The 18491-nt window shown below is 47.1% G+C and overlaps 1 protein-coding gene across 1 annotated transcript in view; it reads left to right on the top strand.

The window, feature by feature from the left end:
* The window catches only part of Tmem132c (transmembrane protein 132C), a 303815-nt gene that overhangs the window by 191031 nt on the left and 94293 nt on the right, over window positions 1–18491 (top strand). The gene's annotated exons all lie outside the window — the stretch shown is intronic.

The raw sequence follows: 18491 nt of genomic DNA, 5'->3' as shown, positions 1-18491 counted from the left end.
CTAGGCTCCTGAGCCAGAAGCCTGGGGTTGGAACAGTGTGGCCGTGAGAACCATTGAAATTCAGGTACCAGACGTCTCACCCTCCGGGGAAAGCACAGTTAAGCCTTGGCCATCTCCCTTTATTAGAGCTGACATCTTACACAGAAGAAACAAACGTGTCCTGAGGCTCCGAGGCCGCCCTGCCCTTTCTGGGTCCCCGTGGATCAGGCTCACGTTTTCTAGGCTGGTGATTTATTTGTGTAGAAAAGGAAGTATGAGGCTGACAATTAACGAGATGAGAAGGGTGTGTCTGGTTGCATTCTGGGAGCCTTTTCTCCTCGTCTGGGGTCGTTTTGCCATTAACTCAGGGGTCTCATCTATGTTGCTTTGAACAGAAAAGGAGACATAGGCAGATTCTGTGGCATCTGAGGGGCCCATGGCTCTTCTTGTGCCCACATCAGTGCCCAGGGCTTAGGCTCTGAAGGAGAGGCTACAGTGGGAAGACAACTCATTGAGAAGATCCTAACAATGTATGCATACATACGTGTATCACTGAGACCCTAGCTGCTCTCTGATTTAAAAAGCAATGACCAGATGGCTCAGTGGGTGAAGGCATCTAACGCCAAACTTAATGACCTAAGTTTAATCCTTGGAACCTACGTGATAGAAAAGAACCCCTCTGACCTCACTATGCACCATGGTATGTGTGTGCACACGCATGTGTGCATGAGCTCATAGGCATATAAATAAATACTGAAATTTAAGTCGATTATTATATCCTAGTTCTGTAAAATTGTATAGAGTATCCTTTTGCGAAATTTTGAAGTGTTGTGAAATTATTTTCTTTTATCTTCAGCTTCAAACTAAATTCCTTCCCTTACTCCTTTGAAGTAACTGTGTGTGTGTGTGTGTGTGTGTGTGTGTGTGTGTGTGTGTGTGTATGTGTGCAGAAACCTTATGATAGCAGAAATATGAAGCAGAAGACCCCAGCAAGAATATCCAGCTGCACACAAACCCCTTGGTGGGCTGAGCTGTCCAGCTTTCTCTGCTTCTCCATCTGAGAGTCAGTAATTATGCCGCCTCCTCTGTGGCTGGGGCATATGTATGTTTATAGACATAGGTCTAGTGAGCAGAATGGGAGTACAATCTGTTAATATATAATTTACATAGTGCTCATAAAACCTGGAGTACATAGTGTTTGGAGCAGAGATTAGATGTAGAATGCTCAGGGTTTTCTCTAACTTTGGAAAACCTGATTCTCCGAGAAGCACAGTGCCCCAGAGCAAGGCCCCATGGTTATACGTCTCCCCGCCCAGCTCTGCCCAGGGCTAGGTTTATGAGGCCACTTCCAAGCTGCAATGGTGATAGTACTTGATGGTCTAGCCTAGGAACTTCTCAGAGAGGAAGGGAAGGATTTGTGCATAAAGTCACTCCAGGACAGTAGCACACAAGGCCCATGATGATCAACACACACATATGCACACACATACACACCACACACATACACACACACACACACCACACACACACACACACACACACACACACACACACAGTCTGTCTCAGCTTCAGCATTGATGGGAACTGAACACCTATCCCTGAGGTCTTTCCGTGTCCTTAATTCGAGAAGCAAAGTTGAGGGAGGGACCTTGTTATCTTCATCACAGCCTATGGCTGCCCCTACTGACTGGGCAATTTGAGCCTGCCTCAGCTCAGACTCTGCAACATCTAGCCTTATTACACTCACCTCACCATTTCTTCAGGTCTGCCTTCACCTGCTCAAAGGTGAGGAGCACACCTTCTGGGTGCACTTTCCCTCCCCTTCCCATCCCCCTCCACCCTCTACCCCCCACCCTCCTCCTCCTCCTCCTCCTCCTCCTCCTCCTCCGCATCATCATCTCCCATCTATTTATTCAGCCGTTGATCCTGACACTAATGTCTAGGTCTGATCGAGGATTTGAGTGACAGACCAAGGACTTTGCTATCCCTAACACAGACAGGTGTGATGTGACCTCAGTGTCTTGGGTCTTGAATCTTTATTTACATCTTCTTGGCAGTGGGACATGACATTCTTTGATCTGTCATGTGGGGACTGCCATCCCTCCTTTGATATTGTCCAAAGAACAGACACTGTGAACCCTGCAGACTGCAGTGGGAAAGGGCTATCCATTATCTTTACCCTCAGGTCTTGTGTGGATGGTATTTTTTTCTCAGTGAGACAGAGAAGTTAACAATATAGCAAGACCTTAGAATACTAGTATACTGGTTACTGTATGTGTCTAAGCATCCTCTGGTTTTCCACACATTGGACAACTGGATACCAGCTCACTGGAGCACCATACTATGAATGTTTGGCAGGCCTTAACTTGGCTCTTCAGGAGCGATTAGTCATGCCTGCCTTGGCCAAGCACTGGAGTAAAGGCAAAAGAGTGCTTCATTGAAAGCTTATTGTCTCGAAGCAGATATAAGCTGTGGGTCTTCCAAACACCTTCAAGAAATTTATTCTTCTCATCTTCCCTCATCCATGCTAACTATAGTTAGCCATCTCTGTGTTAGCATGCATGCATGTGCATGTACATAAATATTTATGTAAACAGGTGTGTGTGTGTGTGTGTGTGTGTGTGTGTGTGTGTGTTTGTGTGACAGCCATAGGTCAGGTTAAGGTGTTGTTCCTCAGATTCTTTCTACTTTTTTAATTTTTGAAACAGGGTTGCTCAGTGGGACCTGAGATTCTCCCAAATCAACTAAAGGACTGACTAGTGAATCTCAGAGATCCCCTGTCTCTGCCTCCCCAGCACTGAGATTACAATGGTGTACCAATATGCACGATTTTGTATAAAGGTTCTGGAGATCAAACTTGGGTCCTCAAACTTACAAGGCAAGCACTTTACACACTGAGTTACCTCCCCACCTAACCCCTGCAACAATGAGAGCCTTTTTCAGTATACCTGACCCCTCAAAATTGCAAGGTGCCTCCTATTACCCCATGTATCAAGTTCCCACAAAGCACATGCCAGTGTCAAAAGAAAATTTGAGCCCTTCTTTGTATTCTCTAAGGTCAAAGAGCCTGTTCCCAAAGTATTAAAGTCTCATAGACTAAGCTTCCTTGACTATTAGCCAAATGGTCACGAGTACATGCACACACACACACACACACACACACACACACACACACACACACTCTGAAGCCAGCACTGGAACAGAAGCAGAATGCTTGGTTGTAGCAGACATGTTAAGGGTCCTTTCCCAAGGGCTGCAGGTGGATCCAGGCTGCCTGGTGAACCTGTCTACCCATGATGTGAACAAGACCTAAGCTCAACAAGGAAATCTGGGAGCAAGACCTCTAGGCCCAGGGCTGGATAAATGGCCCAGTGGTTAAGAGCACTGACTCTGCTCTTCTGAAGTTCTGGAGTTCAAATCCCGGCACCCACGTGGTTGCTCACAACCATCTGTCATGGGATCTGTTGCCCTCTTCTGGTGTCTAGAGACAGCTACAGTGTACTCATATATCATAAATAAATAAATCTTTAAAAAAAAAAAAAAGACCTCTAGGCCCATCTCTAGACCCATCTCTTCAATGAGATCCCTGCTTCCCATTATCAATACTCCCAAGCATAGCTCGACCTCGAGCTAAGTCTCTTCTCAGATGCTCTGTTTCCATGCTTCTGGCATCGGGAAGCAAGTCCTTTAATGAAGCTCACTCACTCATATCCTGCTGCCTCAGACTTGATCTTCCGGCCAGTCCCCTGGGACTATGTCTTCCTGGCTCACTAAGTCCTATCATGAACTGTCTAGACCAGCAGTTCTCAGCCTGTGGCTTGTGACCCCTTGCAGAGGAGAGGGTCATAAATCAGATATTCTGCTTATCAAATATTTACATTGTGATAGTCATAAAGTAGCAGTGAAATAATTTTACAGTTGGGGCTCACCACAATGTAAGGAACTATGGGGCTGAAGGAATGGGAAAGTTGAGAGACGTTGGTCTAGACCCTCAAAGAAAGATGCTTACCATTTACTCTCTTTCTAAAGTAACCTTCAATATGTCATGGGGAAGGGTCCTTCCAGGCACCCACTCCCCTTGAGGCTCTCAGAACACTCAGTATTCTTCATGGCACTCTTGAACACTGTTGGGTCTTCTACCAGATACAGGATTCTTTCTCTTTCTTCCTTTTGCTGTATAGTCTACCCAGAATGCACCTGTGACATCTGAATGAGAAATGCTCACCAGAGGGTTAGATATTTGAACACTTCTTGGTCTCTAGTTGATGGTGCTACTTGGGGAGGTTTAAGTGGTACAGCCTTGCGGAAGCTATTCTTTGAGCTATTCATAGGCTCGCTCTGTCTCCAGTTTACTTTCTCTGAGTCACGTGTGCACTTAAGAGTATGAGGTCTGAGCTTCCCGTCCCTGCCAGGAAACCTTCCTATTGCCATGCCTTCCCTAGATGGGCCCTAATCCCTCTGGAACCATAAACGCAAAATAAACTCTTTCTTCCTTAAGCTGCCTCTGGTTGTGATGTTTTATCGCAACTACAAAAGGTAACTCCTGTAAGCCTGTATTTCCCTTTTAGCAGATAGGAGTAAAAGGGACGTGTGCTTGGTTTTCGATCATATCATTTAAAGATATATGTGTGTGAATCTCTTGCTCATACCCTGGCTGGGATGAAGATATCACAGGCACTAGGGTGGCTAGCTTATTCCCAGAGATAGGAGATATATGCTCCATGAGATTTCTAGGCACTAAAATTTAGTTTAGGGCTGAGGTGTAGAATAGGAACATAGTGTTTTCCAGCATATGCAAGACTGGGGTCTATCCTCCAGCATTTACACACCACACCATACACACACATACATACATACACACACACACAGAGAGAGAGAGAGAGAGAGAGAGAGAGAGAGAGAGAGAGAGAGAGAGAGAGAGAGAGAGGCAGAGACAGACAAAAAGAGAGAGACTGACCCAAATTCTGATGCTAAAGGTCATGGTGTGTTCATCTTACCATTTTTTAAAAATGGAAACAAAATTGCTCTGTGGATAAAGGTGTATACCATCAAGTCAGATAGCCTACATTCGCTCAGCAAGATCTACATGTTGGAAGGATAGAACTAACTCCCAAAAGTTACTCCTTACCTTCACACACACACACACACACACACACACACACACACTGTGGCACCCTCACGCACACAGACATATAGACACACAGACATGCAGACATGCACCCACATGAGGAGAGAGGAAGAGAGGGAGGGGTGAAAAGAAAAGAAAAAGGAAATCCATTCAGTCTCCAAGCAAAAAAGGTTTAGCTTCAGGTGAACCTTAAGTTTAGCCTCAGGTAGAGGTGGATCCAGGCGCTTAGGGTTACATGAAGACTCTGTTTCTCTCTACAGTCTCAGAAAATTTTTGTAAGGCAGCCCAGTCACACCGCAGCCCAAGCACACTTTCCAGCTAGCCTAATGATGTTCTTTTCTGTCTCTATCCTACCAAATCTTCAGAGAACTCAGGCAAGCTATATTGGAGTAGTGGGATGGCCCAGGCTCTGTCTCATGGATTAAAGTACAAGTCAGCTTCACTAAGACAAGTCCTAGAGCCAAATGGGAATCTGCTGTGTTTATACAAGTGGGGTTATTACAAAGTCAGGGTTAGCTGAACCTTACTCTAAACAGGAAGATTATGCCTGAAGTGGAGAATCTGTACTCCACTTGTCCCTGAGTCAGAGCACATCTGGGCTTTGTGAATTCTAGACATTAGCATCCCTGTGCACGTTGCCTACAGGACACATGTGCCACCATCTGCAGTGTGTGGACCAATCAGAGCTGTTCCCACCGACTTGTGGCTTCCCTGCAGGGCTTCCTGCCCCTGCTGGCTTCAGCCCTACATAGCTCAAGTAGGGGCTGTCATTTACAGCAGCGAACTGAATTCATTTCCTCTCTTTCTTGCCTTTTTTTTTTCTTTTCCTAACCATAAGAATAATTCCAACCTTGAAAGGGAGACTCCAAGGTAGAACTAACTCATCAAAATGGAAGCTACACTTAGTAATTTTGTGAATTGGGAGACAGGAGGCCCATGCATTAAGCTCTCAGTCAGGGGTTCTGGATTGGAGTGGAGGTGGGCACACAGACCCGGGGCAGGTTTGGGGTCACTCGAGGGCTCACACATTCTCCTTTCCAGTTTCTCATGCAAAAGGCTTTTAGGACAAGAGGACTCCTGAGGGTCTCAGGTCCACTCCCAATAATCACATTATTGTAAATGCCAGATGTCCACTTAGCCAAAAGGGAAGTAGTTTCCCCCTCCCCTGTCCACCAAGCTCTGAGAACACAGGAAGCCCTTCCTTGAGGCATACAGAGTGTGTTATGGCTGTCCTTAAAACTAAGTAGCATGGGCTACTTAGAGGCCACGAGGGACACTGGCAAGCCAAACATCGCGAGAACCATTACAGGAGAACCATTAGAGCTGACCCTGCTTCTCCACTGCTGGTGAGAGTGTGGTGTCATCGGCTAGAAGATGCTCCCATCTTGCCCTCAGGAAGCAGAACCTCCTTGTATCTCAGAGGAGGAATCAGGATAGATTTAGTTCCAAGCTATCACATGCATCTGGTCCTTTCCAGTCCCCATCCTTGGAAATGTGGTACCTAGAACCCATGTAGGAAAGAAAGGGATGTTTGCTAACTGGCCATTAAGGACAGTTAGCAAACGTAAAGAAACAGCCTTCCCCACTATGGAATGATGTGGGGATGGAGGAATGTAATGCTGAGCCCAGAGACAACCACCCTGGAACAGAGAGAGGGCAGAGCATTGTGGGACCACCCCCGCCCCTTACCAATCTTGTGTAACCATGGTTGTTTTGATAATTAAATGTCTCCTTTGGCAGAGATATATGTACATGTATATGTACATGTATGGGTATGCATGACCAAAGAACAATGTTGACTGTCACTCTTCAAACACCATCTTATTTGGTTTTTGAGACAGGTTTTCTTACTGACATTGAACTTGCTGTATATGCCAGAGTTCTAAGACTCACTGCTATTCTTGGCTTCAGGTTGTTGGTGTTGGTATTGTTGTTTGGGTTTGCTGTTTGTTTGTTTGTTTGTTTGTTTGCTTAGGTGTTTCAAGACAGGGTTTCTCTGTGTAGCTCTGGCTGTTCTATAAATTGCCTTGTAGATCAGGCTGGCTTCAAACTCAAAAATCCACCTGCCTCTGTCTTCAAGTGCTGGGAATTAAAGGTGTGCACCACCACTGCCTAGCTAAATGTAGATTGTGAAGATAGAACTCAGAGCCTCATGCACATGTGGTGAGCATTTTCCAGCTAAGCCATCTCTCCTACCTGATTTCTCCTTCCTAACACATCTGTGGCTGCCTTTTTGAACCCCCCCCAGCACCGTCATTAATTTACGGCAGTGAGTTTTCCAATATGACAGTGCTGTGTCTTAGTCACACCCATAGTGACCTGTTATCTATCTTCTCCAAGGGCAGGGCATCACTCACTGTAAGAGTGCAGGTTTGGGGGGCTCAGATATTTTCTCCTTCAAACTGTAGGAGGCAATGACCCAGGCTTATGAGGAAGAACTTCTCCTGAATATGGAAACAGCTTGCTCTGGGACCCTTGAATAACTCTGTGCAGGAACATCCAATGTTACTGTAATGCTAAGTTGCAATGGGGCCATTGGCCCCATAAACAAGGCTTTGCATCCAGTTTCCCAGAGGGATTTTGTGAATGCAGCACTGGCTGGAAAGAGCTTGCAGTCTGGGCTGGTGGCTTCTGCACTGGCCTCTGGGATCCCAGAACACAGAATAGAACAGAAACTCCAGCATAGCTGAGCCCTCAAGTGTAACCCAAGATGACCTGTGTTAGGATTTTACTGCTGTGAACAGATACCTATAACCAAGGCAACTCCTATAAGGACAACACTTAATTGGGGGTGGGCTTACAGGTTCAGAGGTTCAGACCAATAGCGTCAAGGTGGGATCATGGCAGCATCCAGGTAGGCATGATGCAGGAGGAACTGAGAGTTCTACATCTTCATCTGAAGGCAGCTAGGAGAAGACAGACTCCCATGTGGTTAGGAGGAGGGTCTTATTACCCACACCCACAGTGACACACTTCCTGCAACAAGGCCACACCTACTCTAACAAGGTCACATCTCCTAATAGCACCACTCCCATGGTCAAGCATATTCACACCACCACAGCCTCTACATTTCAAAGTCTGAAGGCAGTGTTGATTGAGACTTAGGCAGAGGTGGGTAGATGTCTGCCCAGTGTACTTCACTGTCAGGTCATAAAGCTACTGTATGCTAACAAACTAGTATCAACCTCTACTACTGCCAATCCATTACAGATCTAGAGGTTGGAAGTCCAAGGCCAGGACCCCAGCAGACTTGGTGACTGGTGAGGGCTGCTTTCTTATTCATAGATTGTAGCTTCCAGCTACATCCTCACTTGGCAAGAGCATGGTGTCTCTCTGGGGTCTCTATCCTAATGACACTATTCCCATTCAGGAAGCTTCTCAATCATCCCTTCTAAAAGGCCCATCTTCTAATCCATTGCTTGTGGGTGGGGATTTACACAGGGTCACGCCAACCTTGCCCTGATGAGGACTTCATCTGAAATCTGAAGCTGTACCCAGAGTCACACCGTGCTGGACTCTGATGAGGTCTGCATATTAATGGGGTGACTTGTTGGGAAGAATTAAGAAACTCAGTATATCAGGATAAGGGCTGTGGGTAAATTTAAAATAGGATCAAAGGACAGAGATGAGGAGACTCCCAGGTACATCTGAACTGAGAAGAGAGAGAGGCTGCCAGTCCAGCCAGCATAGAGAGAAGGCATTCTGAGGAAGCGAACTGCCAGAGAGAAAGAAGCCCAGAGACGCAGCTCTGACACTCAGTATTGTCATGACTCAGAGATGCAAAAGGATGCTAAAGGCAGGCAAGGAGTGTTCAAAGCAGATTACAATGATCCATGGATTCATGAATAAAGGGCAAAGGGTTTGAGCTTGGCAGAGACCAGTCTTGAGCCCAAGTAGATGTCCCCACTAGCTACATGTTTTTAATGCCCACGCCACACTTAAAGTAGGTAAAAGACATCATAGCCCACACACACCTGATTCGCTTGCCGAGGACCTGCTGGTGTTACGCAAACCACGCTGAGAGGGCTAGGCAAGATGTGTAAAGCAACCGTGGGAAGTCATTGCGTCCTGCTACACAACCCCAGGGTGACAAGAATGACAGCTGTGAGGGTCAAGAGGGGAGCAGAATGAAGTGCCTGCCCAGCCCAGCAGCTGCCCACCTCTGTCAAAGTTTGAGAAGTTTCACGGCTGTGCTGAAAAATGTGGTGTAAGCAGGGACTTGAGGATCCTTCAGGGGCAAATTAGTAGGTCAGCCTCATCCAATATTGATACTCCAGCTGCACGGGAGCCCTCCTCCTCCTGCCCTGGCTCCTCCGTGAGCGGCCATCACATCACGTCTCTCAAGAAAGCTGCAGGTGCTGGTGAGAAGGTACCTAGGGAGCCATTCGGAACTTGACAGATGGGCCCTTTGGCCTTCTGTGGTGTTTATTGTGAATACAGTCTTGCACCAGTGGCTCTTGACCAGAGAGCAAGGTGGTTGGTTTCCATCAAGGTAGCAGTGGTGTGTATGTGTGTGTATGTGTGTGTGTGTATGTATGTGTATGTGCGTGTATGTGTGTATGTATGTATGTGCATGTGTTTATGTACATGCATGCATTCATCATCCCTAGCTCATTTTCTCTACCATATGGAAAAGCACAGGATCCAGGACATTAATTTCAAGCCATCCACTGGCTCAGAGACCAGCCATTCAGTAACCATTAGCCTTGTCATTGTGGTGACAAAATACCTGGCAACAACAATTGAGGAGAGAGAGGGTTTGTCTGGCTCACAGTTTGTGGGGTTCAGTCAGTCGTGGGGGATGGGAAAGCCTGGTAGAAGGAGGGTGAAATAGCTGGTCACATGGCATCTGCACTCAGGAAGCAGAGAGACAGGGTCAGAGACAGGGACAGAGACAGAGAGACAGAGATAGAGAGACAGAGACAGGGACAGAGACAGAGAGATGCTGTTGCCCGGCGCTGGGGTATGCCATCCGACAGATGTGGTGAGATCTTCCAAACTCTTGGCCCTCTCTCAACATGTATGCTTACAATGTTTCAAGCTCTAAGACACTGGTGCATGGCAAGTGGCAAAACCCATGAAAATCCATTCTTTGGATGTTGGGTTACCCGGCGCAGTGGTTTCTCTGGCTTGCTCGCCAGCCTGAGGTACTGGATGCCCTTGTGTTCTCTCAACCTCACAACTGCACAGCTTCTTCCGGCCATTCCAAATCCGGGGATTCGGGCAGCATCCCTCAGAGGCTCGCCCTGCCTCTGCTTGCCTGCATCCACAGCCCACATTCAAATATCCTGGTCTTAGCAACGAGGCATCATCTAATCACGTTACTTTCTATATAATCCCAGTTTAAAGGAGGTACTGGTAGGTCTTCCCATGCACCTGTGGATGGCCCCATACATATGCACATATGGATAGGATTAATTGGACTTAGCAGGTCTTTTTTTTTAAATGAGAGAGGGGGGGAGGGAGGGAGAGAGAGAGAGATGCATGAAGAAGTGAAGGGGATTTGTCAGGAGATAGGAGGGAGAGTTGAAGAGAGAAACACGGAAGGATATGATCAAGTAGGAAATTCTTAAGAATAAATTCAAAAGGCTTTTTAAAAAATATTTATTGTTTTAAATTTTTATTTCAGTCAATTAATTCTCTAATTTACTTTGCACTCAGACTGCAGTTTCCCTTCCCTGCTCTCCTCCCAGTCCTCCCTCCCTGTTCACTCCTCCTCCCTTACTCTTCAGGAAAGGGGAGTGCTCCCGTGGACATCCCGCAGCCTTGGCATATCAAGTTGTAGTAGGATTAGAGGGCATCATCTCCTACTGAGGCCAGAAGAGGGAGTCCCACATGAAGACCAAGCTACACAACTGTTACATGTGTGCAGAGGGCCTAGATCAGTCCCATGCAGGTTCTCTGGTTGGAGGGTCTGTCTCCATGATCCCCAGTGGGCTCAGGTTGGCTGATTCTGTGGGTTTTCTTGTGGTGTCGTCATTGACCCCTCTGTCTCCTTCAGTCCTTCCTCCCCCCACCCCCTTTTTTTAATAGGATTCCCCAAGCTCCACCTGATGTTTGGCTGTGGGTCTCTGCATCTATTATTTAAAGGAAAATAGTCAGGGATGATTCAGGAACACAAGCAGGCAGACCCACAGATTCATATCCTATAAGGTAAATTGATGGGTGTCTGAAAACATATCCCTTTCAGGAGATATGGAAGAGGCACCATTCACAGAGAGATGAGATACATGAGTCGAAGACCAGTGCTCTGTGGGATTTTTTTAAATGAGTTTAAGCCAATTGTGTGAACATTCTCTTAGTTTTAATTTACTTTTAATTTGCAATGTTCTCATTCTGCGAGATGATTTGATTCTGAAGAAATGATAATGAACAAATAATTGCGTTGCTTAGTAAATCCTCCCAGCATGCCCTTTAATCTGTAATTTGGCCGCATTCCACTGGACAGACGTAGAAGGGATGGGATACCAAGTAAGGCTCAGAAGTCTGCCTCTGAGGCACAGATGGAAGTAAGAAAGGCAGTGGTGGGGTCAAAGGTCCGAGGTCAGGGGTTGGGATGGGGGTTATTATGCAAATGAAAATTTTCAGCATGGGTTATTAGATTGTGATCCCATGTTGAGAGAGAGTGGATATGGAACTCTGAGAACATATTTATGTGTAAGCTATCCTCTAATGTGATCAAGTCCACTGGTCCCATGGTGTGATGGTTAATGGCCAGCAAGGGACACTCTGAAGAAACATCTCCATTTGTCATCGCTGCCGATGGCTGAGTGTAAGTTCAGGTACCAGTGTGATTGATGCCACCAGATACAGAAGACAGAAGGGATGCTATTTAATTTGCTACTGTGTAGTGTAGCCTTCATATACATAACATCAACAGATAGGACCTCCAGGTGATAGACGATAGCATGTGGATACCAATAGTGAGTGGTTGAGTCCTGGGCGTCTCCTACCTTTTCTGTATGTGGTTTTAGGGAGAGAATCCAGTGCCTGGCAAATGTGAGGCAAAGCTCTACCATTGAGGTTGAGCTTCAGCCCAAGCCCTTCTGTATCCTTTAAGATATATATTTAATCTTTTAAGATGTATATTTATTATATACACATGACTGCAGTGCCTGCAAAGGCCAGAAGAGGGCGAAAGATCCCTTGGATCTGGAGTTACCAGTAGGTAGCTGTGAGCTGCCTGGTGTGGATACTGGGAATACTGAGTCTTCTGCAAGATTAGCATATGCTCTGAACCACTAAGCCAACTCTTCACCTCTTTTGTAATCTTTTTGTGAGACAGGAGCTCTCCAAGTTGTCCAGGCCGGCTTTGAAGTCCTTCTGTAGCCCAAGCAGCTTATGATCCTCCTGCCTCAGGCTCCCAGGTACCAGAGATTACATGCTATGCCCCGAGGCTCAGCTCCTTTTTTTTTTTTTTTAAATTATTCAATCCTAAATGCATTTGGTTTACAGTTGGATAAAGATTTGGTCGAACAACTAGCTTGCAAAATGGCGAAACCCTAACATCCAGCAGGTGCCTGCTTCACGCTGTTTAGCCTGAGCCGTAAGAAGGCAGAGTGCAAGTCTGAGGAGTAAGCCCGTGGAAGCCATGCGATGGTGTATGCTAATGAGTGTCTTATACCCGAGTCTGCAAAGGAGACGGCCCCCCCCCGTCCCCCTCCCCGCCCCGCGCTGCTAAGGACCAGAAGCAATGGTGCTTAGCAGTGCCAGGAGCCCTGCTGCTCTCCAGATCCAGTTCTGCCTCAGAGATGGAAAGACCCGCTGATAACGAAGTTGCGTCGCCCGTTAACTCAAGATAGAAGCAAATGCAGGGAAGCCACAGGCAATGACCCAAAGGCCCAACGGTGGATAAGCTTATCAAGGCACAGGAAGACGCCTAGTAGGAGATGCCTCTGGCTGCACCTGTTTTCGCCTGATAGGTGGGGAGCACGTATTCAGACATGCTGGCTGGCGAGGACTGAGTCATTGATTCCATGGGCAGGAAAAAGAGCCTGAGTTCAGTGGCTCCGTGCACACACATATGCACGCCTGCATGCACAGACATGTATGTAGATGCACACACATGTATGCAGATGCACACATGGGGCACATATGATACATATAATTCATTTATACATGTGCGTGCACATATACCAATGCATGCGTACATGACACACATGGTTTATATTTATACACATGCCTACATAATGCACATGTGACCGTCTGTGCACACATGCGCTGGCTTCTTTGAGGAAATACAGGCATGACCAGGGGACAGTCCATGTCTTAGAACAAGGCTCAGACTCCTCATTTTCTCCATCTTTGGTTCTGATACAATCCTGAACAATTTACCCCATCAGGCAGTGTAAGGAAGATCAAAGAATCTGGCAGAATAGGTGAGGGTCCTGGCTTGGGAAAGGGCCCTACCCCCACCCAGAACACTCAGCACCTGTTCAGAGCATGGCAGGTTGTGTAGGGTGACTGTGTTTGTGGGGTTTCCAATGAGAGGCAGAGAGTGGAGAAGCAGCCCCGAGAGCAACCCATGACCATGTATGCACATGCTCTATGAGTTCATATTCCACAATGCCGTGGTGAGGGTGTCTGCAATCCCAGCATTTGAGAAAGTTGAGGCAGGAGGATTGCTGAAAGTTCCAGGCTAGCTTGGATCACAGTCTGAAACACTGTCTTGAAAAGAAGGGAAGGTAAGGGAAGGGGGGGAGGAAAGAGAGAGAAAGAGAGTGGGGGAGAAAAAAAGGAAAGAAAAAAATTGTCTATAGCAGGCTGTAGTCCCAAAAGTCTGCATTTTCGAATCTTACATATTGCTTCTTGCCAGAGAGCGTGAGCACATTAGGGGCCAGACACATTAACTTATAAGATCTATGAATATGTTTTTCTTCTTGGTACTGTCACATAGTCACTTCAGTGTGCGTTCACATGACGTTTTTTATTACTCTGTGGGTAACTATACAGGGTTCCTTTGTGAAATGACTTTTCTATAGCGAGCCGAGAGATCATTGATCTAAAGCAACGTGTCAAGTAAATGCAGTCACAGTGTATGTGATGCACCCACAAATTGAGGCTGGGACCTGAGTGTCTTTGCTTGCAGAAAGCTAGGAGGAGGCTGTGTGTGTGTGTGTGTGTGTGTGTCTGTGTGTCTGTGTGTCTGTGTGTCTGTGTCTGTGTGTGTGTGTCTCTCTGTGTCTCTGTGTGTATGTGTGTGTGTGTGTGTGTGTGTGTGTGTGTGTGTGAGAGAGAGAGAGAGAGAGAGCTTCCCCAGGTATAAGCCCCCAACACCAGCTTGACCAACATGGGTTTACTGAGCTCAAACACTGTGGAGACACCAGTATCAGTTAAGGTGCCCATACACCTGGTCCTTCATAGTGTTCTATTGAAACCCTAGAGCCCCCCTGTAAGGAGCAAAGGTGACAGCACCAGGAGCCAGACTGGGGGGAAGCTCTGACTGATACAGTGAGACCCTCAGATGCTAAACTGCTGCTTCTGCCTTGTCATGGCTGCGGCCTTACATCTCCTAGGAGCCAGGCTGGATGAGCAGCCGCAGAGGTGGCTCGCCTCTCTCCTCACGTGCTGGCAACTGTGCCCGTTCTCTGAGGGCAGCTGTGACATAGTGCCCCAAGTGAGCGGATGACACCTGGCAGATGTCTTCTCTTCTGCTGCAGAGGGAAAGAAAACAAAGGTATCAGCCTATGTCTCCATTGGGGGTATATAGCAAAAGCTATGATGGTTAATACTGTCACCCCGGCAGGGTTGCTCACTTAGGAGGCGGACTCCTGGGCATGCCTGTAAGGTTACTTCTAGACTAGGTTAATTGATGTAGGGAAACCCACTCTGGATGTGGGGAACACTAGCCTATGTTCTGCATTAAAAAGGAGAGGATCTGGATCTCCTTTTTAATGCAGAACATAGGCTGAGGATCTGGATTTCACATGCTTTGGTTCCTGGCTGCGGATGCAGTGTGGCCAGCTGCCTCAGGCTCCAGCCACGATGGACTGTGCCCTCCAACGGTGAGCCAAGCACACCCTTCCTTTAAATGGATTTTGTTGGGTAGTTAGTCCCAGCAATGAGGAAGTATCTAATATAGAAGTCATCCTGGCTTTTCTCCCGGGTGAGCGACAGCCATTTGCTTGTACACACGTGTGGATTCTCTTCCTGTGACCTCTGCCGTGACCCTCTGCTCTGTGAGGATGCTAGGTGTTTGGATCTGGCCCAGCTTTATGACCTCATTTTACCTTAGTTCCCCAATAACCCTTTACCTTTTGTATGTATTTATAGTGATCATGTGTTTATACATGTTTTTGTATGGATTGGGGACATATGTATGTGGGTATCTGTGCGTGTGTGTGCACATGCATGTGAAAGCCAGAAGTTATAATCAGCTCGCTCCATTTCCCATCTTACTCACTGAAATAAGGGTCTCTTATTCACTTAATCACCCCTATTACATATTGGGAAAAGGCAGGTAAAACTATTGTTTTTAAGTAGCTAGAACTGAGTGAGATCGCTGGCTGGGAATGTACTGAAATAAGGGTCTCTCAATCAAACCAATAATGGCTAGCCTTGTTAGCCAAGTTGCTCTGGAGATTGTTACCCCACCACCACCACCACCACCCACCCCGTCTCAGCCTTCCCAGGCTGGAGTTATGAGAGGTAGCCACACCCACCTAGTATTTACTTGTGTTTCTTTAGATCCAAACTCCAGTCCCCATGCTTGTGTGGCAGGAACTTTGACAGATTAATCATCAAGTCAGCCGACTGCCGCCGCCGAATGAGACCACATCCTGGGGATCTAGGACTAGGACTCCAACATATGCTAACTGGGATGGACAGTGCGCTCTAAACAGTACCTGATTATATCATTGTACCTTCTAACATGCTCCTCTAGGTTTAAAATCTAGGTACCCAGCGTCCAAGACTGTGTGGTACCCGAAAACTCCCTCGTGCCTCACAAAAGGTTCATGCATCCCAGCAGAACTCAGCAGCTTCAGGAGAAAGCATTACACAGGGAGGTTACAAATGACCAGAGGGAGATACCTCAGGGATGGAAATTAGCCTTTCGGTGTTCGAAATGTGTACTGAGCATTGATTTTTCTCTAAGAACACTTAATCACCCCTTATTACATATTGGGAAAAGACAGGTAAAGCTATTGTTTTTAACCAGCTAGAACTGAGCGGAGATTGCTGGCTGGGAACGTGCAGGATGGATGTGTGGGCTCTGTGTGCGCACCTGCGGGGAGACTGGGAGTGGCACCCAGGGGAGACCCACAGCTGGATCATCTCCAGAGACACCTCAGCCCCCAGCCTGCACTGAGAAACACTGGACTCAGCGCAGGCATCACAAATAACAAATGGTGTCTTGGAATGTCAGTGGCCAGGAAAAGCAGTCCCATAAATCGGGCCATATGAGACCAGGACACATGCTATGCCTGGGATAGAGAAACACAGGCGGATGATTGGAGCGGGGATCTCCAGCCCAGTCTGCTGTGGCTCCTGTCCACACACCCATGCAGGAAAAGCCAACCTCAGTCTGGCCACGTCACCTCCACTTCTTACCTCGATGCTGGGTATCCCCAAGGATGAGGGACTCATTTGTTTCATCTCCAGTGCTGACTCCACTTGCAAATTTCCAGCTCTGGAATCCAGGCTGCTGTCTCCCCTGCTCAGTCCATAGAATAAATCAAAACACACATTGTTCTCACCAAAGAAAGTGATCTGTGTCCACCAGAAACCCTTATAGCTCTTGGCCTTCCCCACCTCAGTGGCTAGCTCTCCAGCTCTCTCGGATATGGAACTGCACACCACAAAGACCACCGGGGTTCTTCAAGTTCATGTGAACTCCAATGGGAAGCAATAACTGTAGCTTCGCTAAAATCTGGAAACTCAAACAAAGTTCAAATGCAGCCAAACCCAAGTCACACGGCATGAAGCCTTTCTTTGTGACGGCCCAGATGGGTGCCAGGACCTTGACCACCCAAGAATGTCAGTATCTCTGCTAGGAAGGATGGGGCTTCCCATGCTAGTGTGCCTTTAAATATTGTTCATCAAATGCATCCTCAGCTCTTTGAGCTTGTCAATGTCCTTAACACAGTGACTTAATATAAAACAAAAAGCACATTTATGTGTGTGAGAGCGTTAGTGTGTGTGCGCATGCGCGTGTGAGTATGTGTGCACCAGTTGGATTCCCTGGTGCTAGAGTTGCAAGCAGTTATAAACTACCATATGGGTACTGGAAAATGAACTGGGGTCCTCTACAAGAGCAATCCGTGCTCTTAATCACCGAGCCACTTCTCCAGCCCTGAGTTCTATTGTTTTTTCTTGATTTCCTGTATGTCTAGCTCATCCCTATCCCCAAACTCTTTGCTCATTGGTCACATCTCAGGACATGCTCACAGACAGATGTCATTAGGAATCTCACTGTCTGCTGCTAGACTCCCTGTATGTTGAAATCTTGCCTCCTGGCGGAGAAATCTGAGAAACTTACCTGTCTCGGGAAGCTAGAAAGATAGAAGAGTCACAAAGTTAGTCCCCAAGTTTATAAAGCGCTAACAGCATCTGGGAAAGAGGAGGATCTTGAGTGGAGTTGCCTGCATGGTGTGCTGGGAGGCTCTCCAGGTATGCAGCTGCCCTGAATCATCACCCTCAATGTGGGGGGAGGGGTGACTGCAGCTGCCTTTGCATCACAGATGCTCCTGTCAATCACCCCAATACACTCACCAGCGAGGAATCTTTTCTTTGTCATGAGTACCCTGTGGCACCTTTCTATGAGAAGATCATACAGCATTGCTGCTGGAAGTCTCCTAGGCTGTCCACACACTGGGTGTCTGCCTGTTGAAGTCTGGACCTTGTTCCCTGTATCCCTTCACTTCTTCCCTGGCTGGCTGTAGCACCTGATCAGTGCTTTCCCAAGCATGCGCATACAGGGTAAATGTTTTGAAGACTAATGTGATGGGAACATTGAATCTGTAAGTGGGTACGGACAGAGCATGGGTTAAAAGTCACTTCTGCTTAGACTATTCCATTCGGGTCCCTGAGGCTTCTGTGGACTCCAATTCCACTCTGATGCTTGACTCTTGTTCCCCATTTCTCTTCTGTATCTGTGACAAAACACCCCGACTAAAACCAACTTCTAGAGAAAAAAAAGAAGGGTTTATGTAACGTACCATCCCAAGTCACAGTCATGGGACTTATAATCCCAAATCGCGGTCCACCTTTGAAGGAACTCAAGGCAGGAACTTGATAGCAGCCCAGTTTGCCATTCCATGCATGGCCAAGGTGCTCACTTCACAGACAGAGAAGCATGACGGGAATCCTGGGGGATGCTGGCTGTGGGCTGGCAGGCTCATGCTCAGACAGCTTTCTTATATTACTCAGGACCCCTGTGTAGGGA

The sequence above is a fragment of the Apodemus sylvaticus genome, chromosome 22, assembly GCF_947179515.1.
Source record: "Apodemus sylvaticus chromosome 22, mApoSyl1.1, whole genome shotgun sequence".
NCBI lineage: Eukaryota > Metazoa > Chordata > Mammalia > Rodentia > Muridae > Apodemus > Apodemus sylvaticus.
This window is presented reverse-complemented; position numbering and strand designations above follow the sequence as displayed.